Source organism: Pelodiscus sinensis, chromosome 16, assembly GCF_052426305.1.
Source record: "Pelodiscus sinensis isolate ZL-2025 chromosome 16, ASM5242630v1, whole genome shotgun sequence".
NCBI lineage: Eukaryota > Metazoa > Chordata > Testudines > Trionychidae > Pelodiscus > Pelodiscus sinensis.
Genome location: NC_143067.1, coordinates 5961368 through 5976706, shown reverse-complemented (window position 1 = coordinate 5976706; position 15339 = coordinate 5961368).

Below are 15339 nucleotides of genomic sequence, written 5' to 3'. Positions count from 1 at the left end.
CCAGCCGCCACCTAAGAAGAATGCAGCCATGGTGGCACTCTATCGGCAAACCTTGGCACATCATCTCCCCATATGTCTGTGCCCCCTATGCCAGAGGACCAGAAAGCAGTTGGCATACAACTGGCTATGTTGTGTACACACAACGTAAGGGGTCCTCCATACTCAGAAATCCTCAACGGTGTCATGAGCCTGGCTGAAAGTCCCTTTTGTGCTGTTCTAGTGGGACAAAGAGACATTGGTGTAACATCCAAATAGTAGACCTAGACTACAGATGGAAATGCAACTTTCCCATTGAGAACCATAGGAACTGCTGGCCCACTGTGAGCTCTCTCATTCAACGGCCAGACAGAAACATCTGGGGTTGGCCCCTAAGGAAGATGCAAGAAACCCTGCAGTCAGTGGTTATGAAATAACATGGTCACAGGGGGACCTTTTTCCTAAGCTGCTTTACTCAGTGTGTTAGGCTCCTGCCAATGCACAATCAACCTGTGGAACTCCTTGCCAGAGGATGTTGTGAAGACTAGGACTTTAGCAGGGTTCAAAAAAGAACTAGATAAATGCATGGAGGTTAGGTCCATCAATGCGTATTAGCCAGAATGGGCGGAAATGGTGTCCCTGGCCTCTATTTGTAAGTCTGGGAATGGGTGACAGGAGAAGGATCATTTGATGATTCCCTGTTCTGCTCACTCCCTCTGGGGCACCTGGCATTGGCCACTGTCAGAAGACAGGATACTGGGCTAGATGGACCTTTGATCTGACCCAGTGTGGGCATTTTTATATGTTCTTACAAATTAATGGAGAATAGGACCATGAATAGCTATTAGCTAGGATGAGTAGGAACGGTGTCCCTAGCCTTTGTTTCTCAGAGGCTGGGAATGGATGATGGGGTAGGATCACTTGATGTTTATCTGTTCTGTTCAATCCCCCTCGGAGGCCCTCGCTTCGGCCACTGTTGGAAGACAGGATACTGAGCTAGATGGACCTTTGAACTCACCCAGTATGGTTGTTCTCATGTATGTTCTTGTGTAACTTATGCTGGCTATTTGACAGCAAAAGCTAATGGGACTGGATACCAAGTGTGAAAATTCAGGCCACTAATTTGAGGGGGTGGTTCCCACCTACCCAGGTGGAAGAAGTGGATGAGGCTTTTTTTAAACAACTAACAAAATCATCCAAAGCCCAAGATTTGGTGGTGATGGGGGACTTCAACTATCCAGATAAATGTTGGGAAAATAACACTGAGGGGCACAGACTATCCAATAAGTTCTTGGACTGCATTGGAGACAACTTTTTATTTCAGAAGTTTGAAAAAGCTACCAGGGAGAAAGCTGTTCTAGATTTGATCCTAACAAATAGGGAGGAACTGGTTGAGAATTTGAAAGTGGAAGGCAGGTTGGGTGAAAGTGATCATGAAATCATAGAGTTCACAATTCTAAGGAGGGGTAGAAGGGAGAACAGCAAAATAGAGACAGTGGATTTCAGGAAGGCGGATTTTGGTAAGCTCAGAGAGCTGATAGGTCAGGTCCCATGGGAATTGAGACTGAGAGGAAAAACAACTGAGGAAAGTTGGCAGTTTTTCAAAGGAGTCATATAAAAATGGAAAGCAAGACAAATTACAAAGGATGAATACAGGCAGTCCCCGGGTTACGTACAAGATAGGGACTGTAGGTTTGTTCTTAAGTTGAATCTGTATGTAAGTCGGAACTGGCATCCAGATTCAGCACCCCACCTGCTCTGCCACAGGCCCCGGGCTTTGCTCCACATCTCCCTGGTCTGCTGAGGGGGGCACTAGCTGCGTCCCCCCCAGCAGACCAGAGAGACGCGGAGCAAAGCGGCGGAGGACCCGGGGCCGGACCCGCGGCCGCTTCCAGATCAGCTGGAAGCGCCGCGGGTCCGGCCCCAGGTCCTGCGCCGCTTTGCTCCCCGTCTCCCTGGTCTGCTGGCTCCCGCAGCAGACCAGGGAGACGGGGAGCAGCTTTTCTCGCCCCGGAGGAGGTGGGCGGCGGGACCAGGCGTCCCGCCGCTCCAGTCCTCCGGGGCGAGAAAATCCCCGTTCGTATCTGCGGATCCGACATAAGTCGGATCCGCGTAACTCGGGGACTGCCTGTATAGGCAAACAGCACAGGAATGCAGGGGAAGATTAGAAAGACAAAGGCACAGAATGAGATCAAACTAGCTACGGGAATAAAGGGAAACAAGAAGACATTTTATAAATACATTAGAAGCAAGGGGAAGACCAAGGAGAGGGTAGGCCCACTGGTCAGTGAGGAGGGAGAAACAGCAACAGGAAACTTGGAAATGGCAGAGATGCTCAATGACTTCTTTGTTTCGGTCTTCACCGAGAAGTCTGTAGGAATGCCTAACATAGTGAATGCTAGTGGAAAGGGGGTAATTTTAGAAGGTAAAATAAAAAAAGAACAAGTTAAAAATCACCTAGAAAAGTTAGATGCCTGCAAGTCACCAGGACCTGATGAAATGCACCCTAGAATACTCAAGGAGCTGATAGAGGAGGTATATGAGCCTCTAGCTATCATCTTTGGAAAATCATGGGAGACAGGAGAGATTCCAGAGAACTGGAAAAGGGCAAATATAGTGCCCATCTATAAAAAGGGAAATAAGAACAACCCAGGAAACTACAGACCAGTTAGTTTAACTTCTGTGCCAGGGATGATAATGGAGAAAGTAATTAAGGAAATCATCTGTAAACACTTGGAAAGTGGCAAGGTGATAGGGAACAGCCAGCATGGATTTGTAAAGAACAAATCATGTCAAACCAGTCTGATAGCTTTCTTTAATAGGATAACAAGTCTTGTGGATAAGGGAGAAGTGGTGGATGTGGTATACCTAGACTTTAGTAAGGCATATGATACGGTCTCGCATGATATTCTTATCAATAAACTAGGTAAGAACAATTTAGATGGGGCTACTATAAGGTGGGTACATAACTGGCTGGATAACTGTACTCATGGGCCCACGGGCATGTCTACCCCATCCTGGGCTGCTTCCTTCCCTCTGGGTGGCTGGTCCTCCCTCCAGCGAGACTCTGCTCTCCCTGTCGGTCGTGCTCCCTGGCTGCTCCTCTGCCGCTCTTTCAGCCACATCCTCACATTCGTGCCCCCCCTTCTTTCAAGGCTCATCTGCCTCTTTTCAAATCCGGCACCCTCCCTTGGGACGCTGGCGCATGCGCTGTCCTCTCACCCGGCATGCCAGACTTGGGGATCCCCGTGCATGCGCGCGCCGTGGCTGCCTAGCACTCCCGGCACAGCCGCTCACGTCCTATGGCGCGGGGACCAAGCGCCACTTCGGTGTGGGGTGCAGGGCTTCCATGATCCTAGAAAATCCCCCTCCCCCTTTGACCGAGACTTGGGATTATTGTTAGGTTAAAAAAGTATCCACTGAGGCTTTTTGCACTTTTATTGCAATACCTCTCTGCCACGTATATTGGCTAAACTGGATAGTCTCTCCGAGAAAGAATTAATGGACACAGATCAGATATCCGAAAAGGCAATACACAGAAACCTGTTGAGGAACATTTTAACTTGCCCAGGCACTCATCAATGCAGAGCTACTCAACTTTGGGATCCCTGGGGGCCACAATGATACTCATAGCACACGGTGAGGGCTGCAGCTTAAATTTGGGTCCATATACATCCAAAAATATACGCAAATAGCTTCTTTCACACAGACAAGCATGAAGACAAAGTTTAAGGCAAGACTACACAATGCGCATTTAAGTCAGTTCTGCTGATATTAATAAAAAGCAATATTTACCCGATTTCCACCCATGTGACAGCACTTTTAATGAGCAATGACAGTCCAGGAATGTAACTACTAAAACGCATCTCAACAGAAGACCATGATATTGACTCATCATTGTGGAGCGTGTTCCCAGTGGAGGCCATGTTCAAACGATCCCACCTGCAGGCCACATGTTGAGTAGCCCTGCATTAATGGATCTCAAAGTCAGGCCAATTCCACAAGCCAACTGCACAGAGAGGCCTCAGAGCTCTATGTTATTGACAAGTTTGATTCCTTCCACAGAGGTATGAACAGAGACATTGGGTGGATGACTCACTACAGTCCACATTCTAATGACATAAAAAAACCGAACATTGGATACTTAAGAACACTTAGTACCTTCTCTATCAGCTTCATGTAGCATGGACACTCTAATTAACTATTCTTTCCCCCCTTTTTTCTCTTCTCTTTCCTTCTCTCCCCTAATCCACTATTTATTTAGAAACAGGACCTTTAATGAATCCATTCATCTGAAGAAGTGGGTTGTACCCACCAAAGCTCATGATACCACTAACATGTTTTGTTAGTCTCAAAAGTGCTGCAAGACTATTCGTTGTTGTTTTAGCTTTTCCAGTTACAGACTAACACGGCTACCCCTTTTATTTTGCACTTTTATTGTCAAATAGAATCTGCATATTTCTATTCAGAGATTGAAAAGAAAACTCAGCTTCCACTCGTAGTTATGGAAAAGAAAAAAGTGGAATCATAGAAATGTCGGGTGCATCAGCACCTCAGGAAGTCATGAAACCCACCACCCTGCTCTGAGGTAAATGTAGGCCATCCCTGCTAGGGGTTTGTTCTGGGAAATAATGGGAATTCCACACCCCCCTGGGAAGCCTAGTCTACACCTTAAATCTCTTTAGTGTTAGAAAGTTTTGCCTAATTGCTAATTTCCATTTCCCTTGCTGAAGATTAAGCCCATTACATCTTAGCCTACCAGGCTCAATGCTTCAGCTCTACCTGCATGGGGTTGTGGCAGCTGCTCCTCCAGAAGCACAAAGACATCCCAGGACAGCAGTACATGGGCTAGGCATCCCGAGGTACCCTTCCCACTGGCACCCACGGCAGCCTCCTCCACTTCTCCCATGGGCTGGGGGCCCTGCCAGGCTGTGGAGCCACTGCTGCCCTGTGCAGTCTAAAACTTCGGGATGTGCCCCAGGTAGAATACACCACCTGGGCAGGTGGGACCAATAATAAAGCGCAGGGCCATGTGCACACACCTCATGCCGGCCCGGGCTGACACAGAGGGTTTGACCCACAAAAGCAGATGCCCAAATAAATCTGTACATCTTTAAGGTGCCACAGGACTTCTCAATGGTTTAGCACATTAGCAGACTGTTACTAGGTCTTTCTGCCCACTCTTTTGTCAAGACTAAACATACCCAGAGGGTTTTTTAACCTTTCCTCAGAGGTCAGATTTTCTAACCCTCTTATCAGTTTTGTTGGCCTCCTCTGCCATTTGCCTACATCTTCCCAAAAGTGCGGCACTCCGAATTAGACACTGTCCTCCAGCTGAAGCCTCATATGTTCTGAATAGAGGGAGATAATTACCTCCCACAGCTTGCATACAATACACACAGGCCATTCACAAAAAGCCATCCAAGCAGTGACCCTGGTAATTACACTTTTGAGGGAAAAGCTAGTGTGCTTGAACTGCCAGGTGCCAACCTTAGCCAAGCCCCACACATCTGACTTTCGGTCTCTGTGCTCACTTTTCTGTCTTTCTTGCCAGTCAGTCTCTCCCCGGTGTAATCTTTTCAGCCCGTGCTGGGCTCAGATTATGACAATCCATCAATTAAATACATCTGGACGGGTAATGTCACAGGGCAGAACACCAAGAACTGTCCTCCCAACATGAAATACTAAGGAAGGCAAAGTTTTCCTTCCTTAGTTAATTGTGTCATCTCTTGACAAAACATTGCCAGGTTTTGATTAACTCTTGCCACCAGTTTGAATGTTAAAGGCAAGAACGAGGAAAACACACTTCAATTCACTTCTAAAAGCTTTCCCCAGGGTGGTGTCTACAATTAAACTTGCAATAAACAGCATGAGCAGGGTAATGCATTCAGAAGCCGAAGTCCTAGTCAGGCATTTTCTTAAATGACCAGCGAAAGATGAAACAAAAACAGCTATTTCTTTCAAAAAAACAATTTTTAATACACTTGATATTTTTCACCGTGGTTCACAATCCAGGCTCCAACTGACATTTAGAAATGAATGCTTGTGGTCATATAGTTACGATGAGATTTTGGGTGGCATGCTGGCCGGAGAGGAGTTTTGTTTCATACAAAAGCATAAGTGATAGGTTTAGCAACATTAAACCCAGCTGAGAAGGGTTTGCTGTGGAAAAGTCCTACTCCCAGTTAGCACAGCTGTGCTTTTCACAGACTCTGAGCTTATAGGAGGATATTAGTCCTGCTGTAAGGGCAGGGGACTGGACTCGATGACCTCCAGTTCTAGGATTCTAGGATTCATCAACTAATGGAAGTTCTTCGTCAGCTGGAATGATAGAACTATCAAGGGCGGCAATGTGTGATAGATCATCCGTGTCTAGTAAATTTATTTAATATTTATTTATTTAAAATGTGTTTACCTCTCTATTTAAAATATTTGAGGTGGCTTACAAAATGTTTAACACTCAATAAATATATGTACATGTATAAAAGAATAAAATACAAGACCCCAAAGGGAGGACATAAAACCTGCTAGGACACCCCTGGAGGAGGGAGACACACACACACACACACACACACACACACACACACACACACACACACACAAACTCAAACACCAATAAAAGCTTGGGTAAAAAGGGTGGCTTTACCTTGGTGCTAAAACAGCACCAGCGTTGGCACCAGGTGAATGTCCCGGGGGGAGAGAATTCCATAGCTAGGGGGCAAAGGCCGAGAAAGACCATGCCCTGAATAGATGTCAAACGTATCTCCATAAGTGGTGGAACACGGAGAAGAGCCTCCCCAGCTGACATCAATCCTCAGGCGGGTTCATATGGGAGGAGATGGTCCTTCAAATACCCCGGTCCCAACCCATTTAGGGCTTTATAGGTCATAACCAAGACCTTGAATTGTGCCTGGAAACATACTAGAAACCAGTGCAACTCCTGGAGCACCGGCATAATGTTCTCCGTAGAACGAGTGTTAGTTAAAACTTGAGCAGCTGCATTCTGGAGCAGTTGACACTTCTAAAGACTCTTCAAAGGTAGCCCCATGCAGAGCGCTTTGCAGCATTCCAGCCGGGAAGTGACAAGAGCATGGATGACTGTAGCCAGGTCGCTTTTATTCAGGGAAGGTCACAGCTGGCAAATCAGCCGAAGCTGCCCAAAAGCGCGCCTGCCACTGAGGGAGATCTGGTTCTCAAATGTTAAAAAAGGGTCCAGGAGGACTCCCAAGGTGCGTATCTGTTCTTTCAGGGGAAGTATCCCCATCCAGAACAGGTAACGTGCCACATTCCCAGACAGATGGTTTCCCGATCCACAGGACCTCAGTCTTATCTGGATTCAGCTTCTGCTTATTCAACCTCATCCAGTCCATCACCGCCTCCAGAAACCGGTTCCGGTTGGTTGCCACCACAACTGAATCTGATGTCACAGAGTTAGGTGTCATCTGCATATTGATGGCATCATCCTCTAAATCTCCTTACAACCTCTCCAAGCGGTTTCAACCTTGAGGTCCTCAACGCCATGTCCAAGACCACATCAACCGGCTTGAGCAGAGCATCTGCCGTGCAGTGAGGTGGGCAGTATGCAAGCAAACACCCAACCTATCCCAGACACCCAACACCAGGTACAAACACTCAAATCTGGCACTTTTTTGGACCAGGGCCCTGGCCACTGAGGTGGAATCCCGATAGACAATTGCCATCCGCCCTCCGCAACCGTCAAGGCGAGGCAAGTGCTGGACCGAGAACCCATCCGGAAACAACTGGGAGAGGTCAACACCTCCCTCCACTCCCAGCAAGGTGTTAGTGATCCAGGCCAGGTTGGCCTCTTCATCCAGGATTAAATCCTAGTTGTTAGCTGTCTTATGGGATACCAACTTGGCATTCAACAATAGAACTGTAAGGCCTGAAGGCCGGTTGTTAAAGTTCCCAAGGTCACTGAGGCTGGGAACAGGACCAGAATGAGGGCCAGCCCATAACTGCCTAAGCCTCGTTCCCCTCAGCCAGCCCATCCTGATCTTACCCGACTCATTTCCTAATCTGACACATTCAAGGGAATTGACAGAATTGCTGGGCTCCAGGCAAGGTGGGGGGAGTGCCGTGCTCCCAGAAAGGGCAGGGCCTCAGCCAGAAAGGGTGGAGTTGGGGCAGCCAGCCCCTCAGCATCACCTGGATCCTCAGCCTTTCCCCTCCTCCGACAGCCCTCGGTGATACCTGGAGCATCCTGTCCTGGGCTCCAGTTTCGAATCACTAGGCCCCGGGACAATTCCCCCCTTTGTCACCTGCCTTGTCAGGGAGCCTGGATATATTTGGGGTTATTTCTAGGGCACCCACACCACTAAGTGCTTGTTAAGTAATTAAACGACAAACATCTTTGACTTCTATCAGAAACTGGAAACAGAGATTTACAGGGCCAGATGTTCAGCTGATGTAAACCAGCAAATGGAGCGATTCTGATTTATACCATTTGTGGAGGTGGACTATAGAGTCATGTGTTTTAAGGCCAGAGGGGAAAATTGGGATCATTTAATCCAACCTCTTGCATAGCAAGGCTTGGCAGAATTCATTATTTTGAAGGATGTTTGGCAGGAAATATTGATGTTTTGTTTTAAGAATTCCCTCCTCCCCCCCATTTGTATCTAATTATGTTTTCCCAGTCCCAGGAAAACTATAGGGAGAGAGTCAAACAATTTATTACTGAAGGACAGTGGACACTTGAGATTCCAAAAGTTAAAGCTTTGCAATAGTCAGAAATGTTCAACGTCATATGTCAAACCATACGAGGTAAATAGCCTTAAATGACAGCCTAGTACTTTCTCAAGCAGCATTCTTTAACTTGGCCTAGCTGGACATTTCGGTCATTATCAACAAAAATATTTCTCTGTTGGTTTGAGTGGATTTGATCAAATAAATAATTGCTGATATTTACCAATACAAATCTTTGACTTCCAAGCTGTACATAACACATGCTACAGAGTTCCATCCAGTGATACCCAATAAATGACCTTTTAGAAAGCTACCCAATCTTGATTTAAAGGCTACAAGAGATAAGGATTTATTGTATCCTTTAATTAGCATTGTCAATAATTAGTTATAATTAATTATCTTCACTGTTTAAAAGAAGAATTGAATTTCCAATTTGCATTATTCTAACTTCAACTTTGAGCCTTTGGATCTCATTATGCCTTTGTTAGATTAAAGAGCCTGCTGCAATTAACTTCTCTCTGTGGAAGTGAAGAAGAGAAGACTCAAAACAGAGAAAGGGCAGCGCTAATCCATTGTGTGTTACCTCTTTTAGTAGGACACATCAGAAGGGGAAAATTAATGAAAACCAGAGAAATTATACAGTTGGAGGTCCACAAGTTCAGATGCTAGTTCGGACTCATTCTAACTCCATTGGCTCCCTGTTTAGGTCTGGCTTTTTCACTCAGCAACACTGACACCATGAAGCTACACCATCATTACAAGTGACACAATCACAGGACCTAACCTTATCAGCCACACCTCGGGGGCTCATCCACCTGCACTTCTACTAATGTGGCATATGCCACTGGGTGCCAGCAATGCTCCTCTGCCCTACGTGTTGGCCAAACTGGACAGTGTCTGTGACAAAGGATAAATGGACACAAATCAGACATCAAGAAATGTAACATACAAAAACCTCCAGAGGGGGAGCGAGTTTGTCTGTAACTGGAAAAACTTAAAAAACAACTAATAGTCTTGCAGCATCTTTCAGACTAACAAAATATGTAAACGGTATCCTGAGCTTTTGTGGCCACAGTGCACCTCTTCAGATGACTGGAGTATTAAAAGTCCAGTTCCAAAATAAATAGGGGATGAGCGGTGGGAAAAGAAAGGGGAAAAAATAGTGCTGAATTAGAGTGTTCATGTTACATGAAGTTGATAGAGAAGATGCAAATTATTCTTAAGTACCAATTGTTTAGTTGGTTAAGTCATTAGGATGTGGAAGGTAATGTGGGAGCCAGGTGATGTCTTTATTTATGCCTTTGTGATGGGTGCCAAACTTGTAAATGAAGTTCCAACACTTCCCTGGCTGTGTCTAGACTGCATCCCTTTTCCGTCAAAGGGATGCAAATTAGACACATCGCAATTGCAAATGAAGCGGGGATTTAAATCCCCCGCGCTTCATTTGCATAAACATGGCTGCCGCTTTTTTCCGGCTCGGAGCTTTGCTGGAAGAAAGCGCCAGTCTAGACGGGGATCTATCAGAAAATAAAGCCTTTTCCGAAAGATCCCTTATTCCTTATTTTAAGAGGTATAAGGGATCTTTCGGAAAAGGCTTTATTTTCCGAAAGATCCCCATCTAGACTGGCGCTTTTTTCCGGCAAAGCTCCGAGCTGGAAAAAAGCGGCAGCCATGTTTATGCAAATGAAGCACAGGGGATTTAAATCCCCGCTTCATTTGCAATTGCGATGTGTCTAATTTGCATCCCTTTGACGGAAAAGGGATGCAGTCTAGACACAGCCCCTGTGTAGTTAGCCTATGGAATTGGCCTGAAACAACACACTGACTTTGAGATCCATTAATGAGGCCCCAATCAGGCTAAAGTGTTCTCCAACAGATTTCTGTGTGTTGCCCTTTTGGATATCTGATTTGTGTCCATTAATTCTTTCCCGTAGACCTGTCGGAGGACACTTTAACCTCCCTTGACACTCAGTAAGCCCTCGTCTACACTAGGACTTTATTTCAAAATAACCTCCCAAGGGTCAAATTTATAAATGGAGCATCCACACTACCAAGTCCGTTAACCAAAAAACCAGTCTGCTTAATTTGAAATCTGTACTCCTGCTTTTCATCAGGAGTAACGCTAATTCCGAAATGGTTATTTCAAAATAGCAGTAGTGTGGACATGCCGGTGCCACGATTTCAAAATAGCTACTCTCCGTGGGTATGTCTATATTACAGTGTTATTTCAAAATATCTAATTTCAAAATAGTTAATTTAAAATAGCTTATTTTGAAATAACGCGTCTACACACAATGCATTTCAAAATAGCATTTTTCTATTTTGAAATAGCACATCCACACCGAGTGGACATTGAATCGCATTTAAGGCTGGTTGGAAAGAGTTCTGGAAGGGCATCAGGTCAGAAGTTGTCTTGTGGCCAGGGCAGCCAGGAGGGCACCCTGGGAAAGGCTGGAGGCCCCCTATTTCAAAATAAGCATCTATACAGCGCTTATTTTGAAATAGCAATTTCGAAATTGGCACTATTCCTTGTGGAATGAGGTTTACCAATTTTGAAATAAGCCCTCTGCTATTTTGAATTAATTTCAAAATAACAGAATGGCTGTGTAGACGCTAGGAAAGTTATTTCATAATAATGGCTGTTATTTCGAAATAACTTTGCTGTGTAGACATTAATTCAAACTAATTACTCCCCAGTGCTTCCTGGGGCTCTAAGTCCAAGGTAGCACATCCACATTAATGGAGCCTGCCTTGGTCTAATTTCGAGGCATCCATAGTGTGGACACACTAGTTCAAGTTTGTTAGATTGGAAATTATTAAGTCGAATTTACTAATTTTGAAATAGTTTCCTAGTGTAGACGTGGCCTAACAGATTTAGAAGTCTGTCTGTCTGTCTTCCTTCCTTCCTTCCTTCCTTTCTTTCAGCCTTTAATTTTAGATAATGAAGGATTGGCAACAGTGTGATTTTTGGGTAAGATCCAAGTCATATGTTTACCTGTGTGTGGCTGGGTTTTGGGAGCAGAAGAAACTTGTATTCAATGAGGCATGTTGCAGAGAACCACTCAGATCTGAATCCATTGTTTTCAGCGGTGTTACAAGACTGGAATGCCTCAGGAAACTGCTTTTATGACTTCTCATTAGCCAGTGAGGTGAGACAGAAATTTACTTTTGTGCCAGTTTATTCTACCTCATGGGAGACTAATCAACATCATTTTGAGGGACTGTTGGCCCTTTTTCTCAGCAGTTAGTCCTGAATTTGATATTCACAGTCATGCCCCACAAAGGCATGGCCACCGCAGGGTTCCAAAATGCCATGTTGAAAAACTCTGCAACGGGGCTACATGAACACGTCTACCATATCTGCTGTCCAGAGCCATCCCGGGGGGGGGGGGGGTATGGTGCCCAGGACAACTCCCGTCCCAGACCCTGCCCCCAACTCCACCCCTTCTCCAAGCCCTGCCCCAGCTCCACTCCTGGCCTCTTCTTGCTCCAGCTCTGCCCCCTCACACACCCAGTGCACCCCTTCCCTGAGGCCCCCTCCCCCAAGCAACTCTACCCAGGACATTACAGGGGAGCCTGGCATGGGATAGCAGCGGGGTTCCCCCCACACTTACCATGTCAGTATGAGCTGTGGGAAGCCGAGTGACGCAACAGTCTGCTCCATCTCCACTGTCCATCTCCCAGCTGGGTCGCAGTGGCGGTGAAGCAGAGCGACTCGACTGGGAGAGGGTGGAGGAGCACAAGCTGCTGTGTGTGTCACCCCACTTCCTGCGGCTCCCACCGCCATGGTGAGTATGCAGGGGCCCAACCCCTGCTGCCTCCCCATGCCAGGCCCCCTGGTAATTCCCCAAGCTGCCCTCTGCCCTGTGGATTACCATCAACATGGGTCACTGTCCATAGGATGGTTGGGCTGGCCACCACAGGGCTCCCAAACCACGGAACTGTGGCGGGCTGCACACAACCATCCTACGGACAGGAAGGGTCAGGAGGCGTAATCAGGAGTGCTGACCAGCACCTGGTGACCAAGCCACAGTATCAAGTGGTCAGCCATTAACAGTGCAGGTAGGAATTTCAAACTGGAAAAGAGGGGGTTTTCCCCTCTTCGTTTTTTTGAGAGGCAGAACAGTTTTTCCCAGCTATTGAGGGAGATGGGATATGCTCTCTCTCCAAGAACGGCCTTTGTAAAATGTGTAAGTAGGAAAAAGTTTAGATAGTCCATCAGGGTTTATTGTTTTCCTTGTTTGGGGATTTGGAAATAATGTCTGAGCTTGCTAAGTGGTTTTTTTTCTCTTTTGTAATGAAGCCTTCGGCCCAGGACTTTCCCTGAGTATCTATATCAATAGTGGCTCTTTCCATCTAGACAATTTTCTCTGCTTGCAACCGTAGTTTTGTTTAGATAATAAAATATTGGGGTTTTTTTGTTCTAATTAACTGGTATTGGTTGATCTTTGTGTCCTGGAAGGTCAATTTGTGTGTATCTTCATGCCTCTGACTGAGGGGTCAGCTACCAGAGACTACAGCTTATTTTTCTCTTTTCTTTTTCAAGCGCTTTTGGGGAAAAAGAGCTTGGGGTACCCTGAGGGTTGGTTTCAAGCATCTACCCCTGTTTGTGGATTCAAAACACTGGATGGGGGCAGCGGATTCCCCCAAATCTGGGTATTAGGATTTTGGAGGGAATATTTTGTACCAGACCCTATAGAGGCAAGATTTGGGAGTCCTCTTGTGGGCCCCCAACTTCTGCATTCGTCATGCCCGAGTGGGGAACAGCCTTGACAAGGCCAGCTGTGAAACGTCATCCACACAAGAACAAGTGGGGCTGATTATGAGGAGTCTCAGGATAGACACCATCAGGGATCTCTGGAGAGCACGGCACGGCACCAAAAAGGATCAATCAGCATTCCCAGCTGCATGCACTCAGCCATCCGTCTACTAAGCAATGTGGACCATGCTCAATGCCGCAACATCTGTATATTTATTCTCAGGAGGAGGAAAAGCCAGGGCCTCTTAAGCCCTGCCTGGTAGTGACTGCAAGCTGCTATTGATCTTGCTGATGGTAACTACTGTAAATAACAGCAGAGGCACTTAGCCCCCTTTTAGCAAACACTCTTCGTTTGTATTTTAAGAAGGAGCAGTCGGATGGCAGCAAGACGCAGTCGCTTTAGAGTCGCCGTGGGGCCATGTGATAAAGAAAGACCCAGTACAAAACACCAGCTGTCCGGTTAATTCCATCCAAATGAAATCACTCTGACTTGCAAGCAGAAAAACCACAGTGTGGACACAGCAGGGAGTGTGTTGAAATGGGACGTGCAACAAGGAGTGATGCAGCATCCTGGAGCCGGGGACCCTGGTGCAAACCCCCGTCAGAGCCCAACCATGATCTGTTATGCAAACCAAATCAGATTACTCAGAGCCAACCCAAATCTCTGTTTTGTTACAGCCTGGACATGTGACTCCAATTGCCTCTCTTGCAGGCACAATGCACGCGTCTCTGAAGAGGTCACTTTATTAGGATCATCTGGCCTCCAGGAGTCTAATGAGTTTTGTATTCTTTCTTCCTGCCTGAATTCTTCACCACCACACTATCACCAGGACTGTCCTGGCCTGGCCTCTGGTAATGGATCTATTTTTGATATGAGCAAATTTACTTCTCCATGGCAGGGGAGAGGGGGCGTGTCACATAGTACCTTAATGTCCAAGAGATTTATATGCTGATGATGCTGATTTCATTGAGTGACCCCAGTTTTTGTACCCCCAGCCAGCCAAGACTCTCTCACACACCCTGCAGCCTGGTCCCAACTCCCCAGACAGGCCCCTGCTTCCTAGACAAAAGGTGTCACCCCCGCCCGCCCTCCTGGGCTCAGGTAACAAAAGACATTGGCCATTATGTACATGGGGGAGGCTATCACATATGAATTCCCACCACCATCTAGGTATTGGTGCAGAGAAACTGAGGCACACCCACAGGGTTACTACAAGACAGTGGAATGCACATGCAACCTAATAAGTCAAATACAATCCCCACTTTGCAAGCATAATTAGGATTTTTTTAAACAAAAAGGATTTTTAATGGGAGCATACATGTATTGTTTTCCCCTAAACAGCTAAGACCCTGTGATGAATTCTAGAACTGTTAGCTAATGTTCAGAAGTTTCCAAGCAATGAACTGAAATGTGACATTCAAATTTCTCTCTCTCTCTGGCTGTGTCTAGACTGGCCAGTTTTTCCAGAAAATCAGCCACTTTTCCGGAAAAACTTGCCAGCTGTCTACACTGGCCTCTTGAATTTCTGCAAAAGCACTGACTTCCTACTGTAAGAAATCAGTGCTTTTTGCCGAAATACTATGCTGCTCCCGTTCAGGCAAAAGTCTTTTTCTGAAAGACTTTTGCACAAAAGGGCCAGTGTAGACAGCAGAGATTTCTTTTCCACAAAAAAGCCCCGATTGCGAAAACAGCAATCGGAGCTTTTTTGTGGACAAGCACGTCTAGATTGGCCACGGATGCTTTTCCGCAAAAAGTGCTTTTGCGGAAAAGCGTCCTGCCAATCTAGACGTTCTTTTCCGAAAATGCTTTTAACGGAAAACTTTTCCATTAAAAGCATTTCCGGAAAATCATGCCAGTCTAGACATAGCCCCCGTGTGTACAGTTTTTAAAAAGGTTTGTT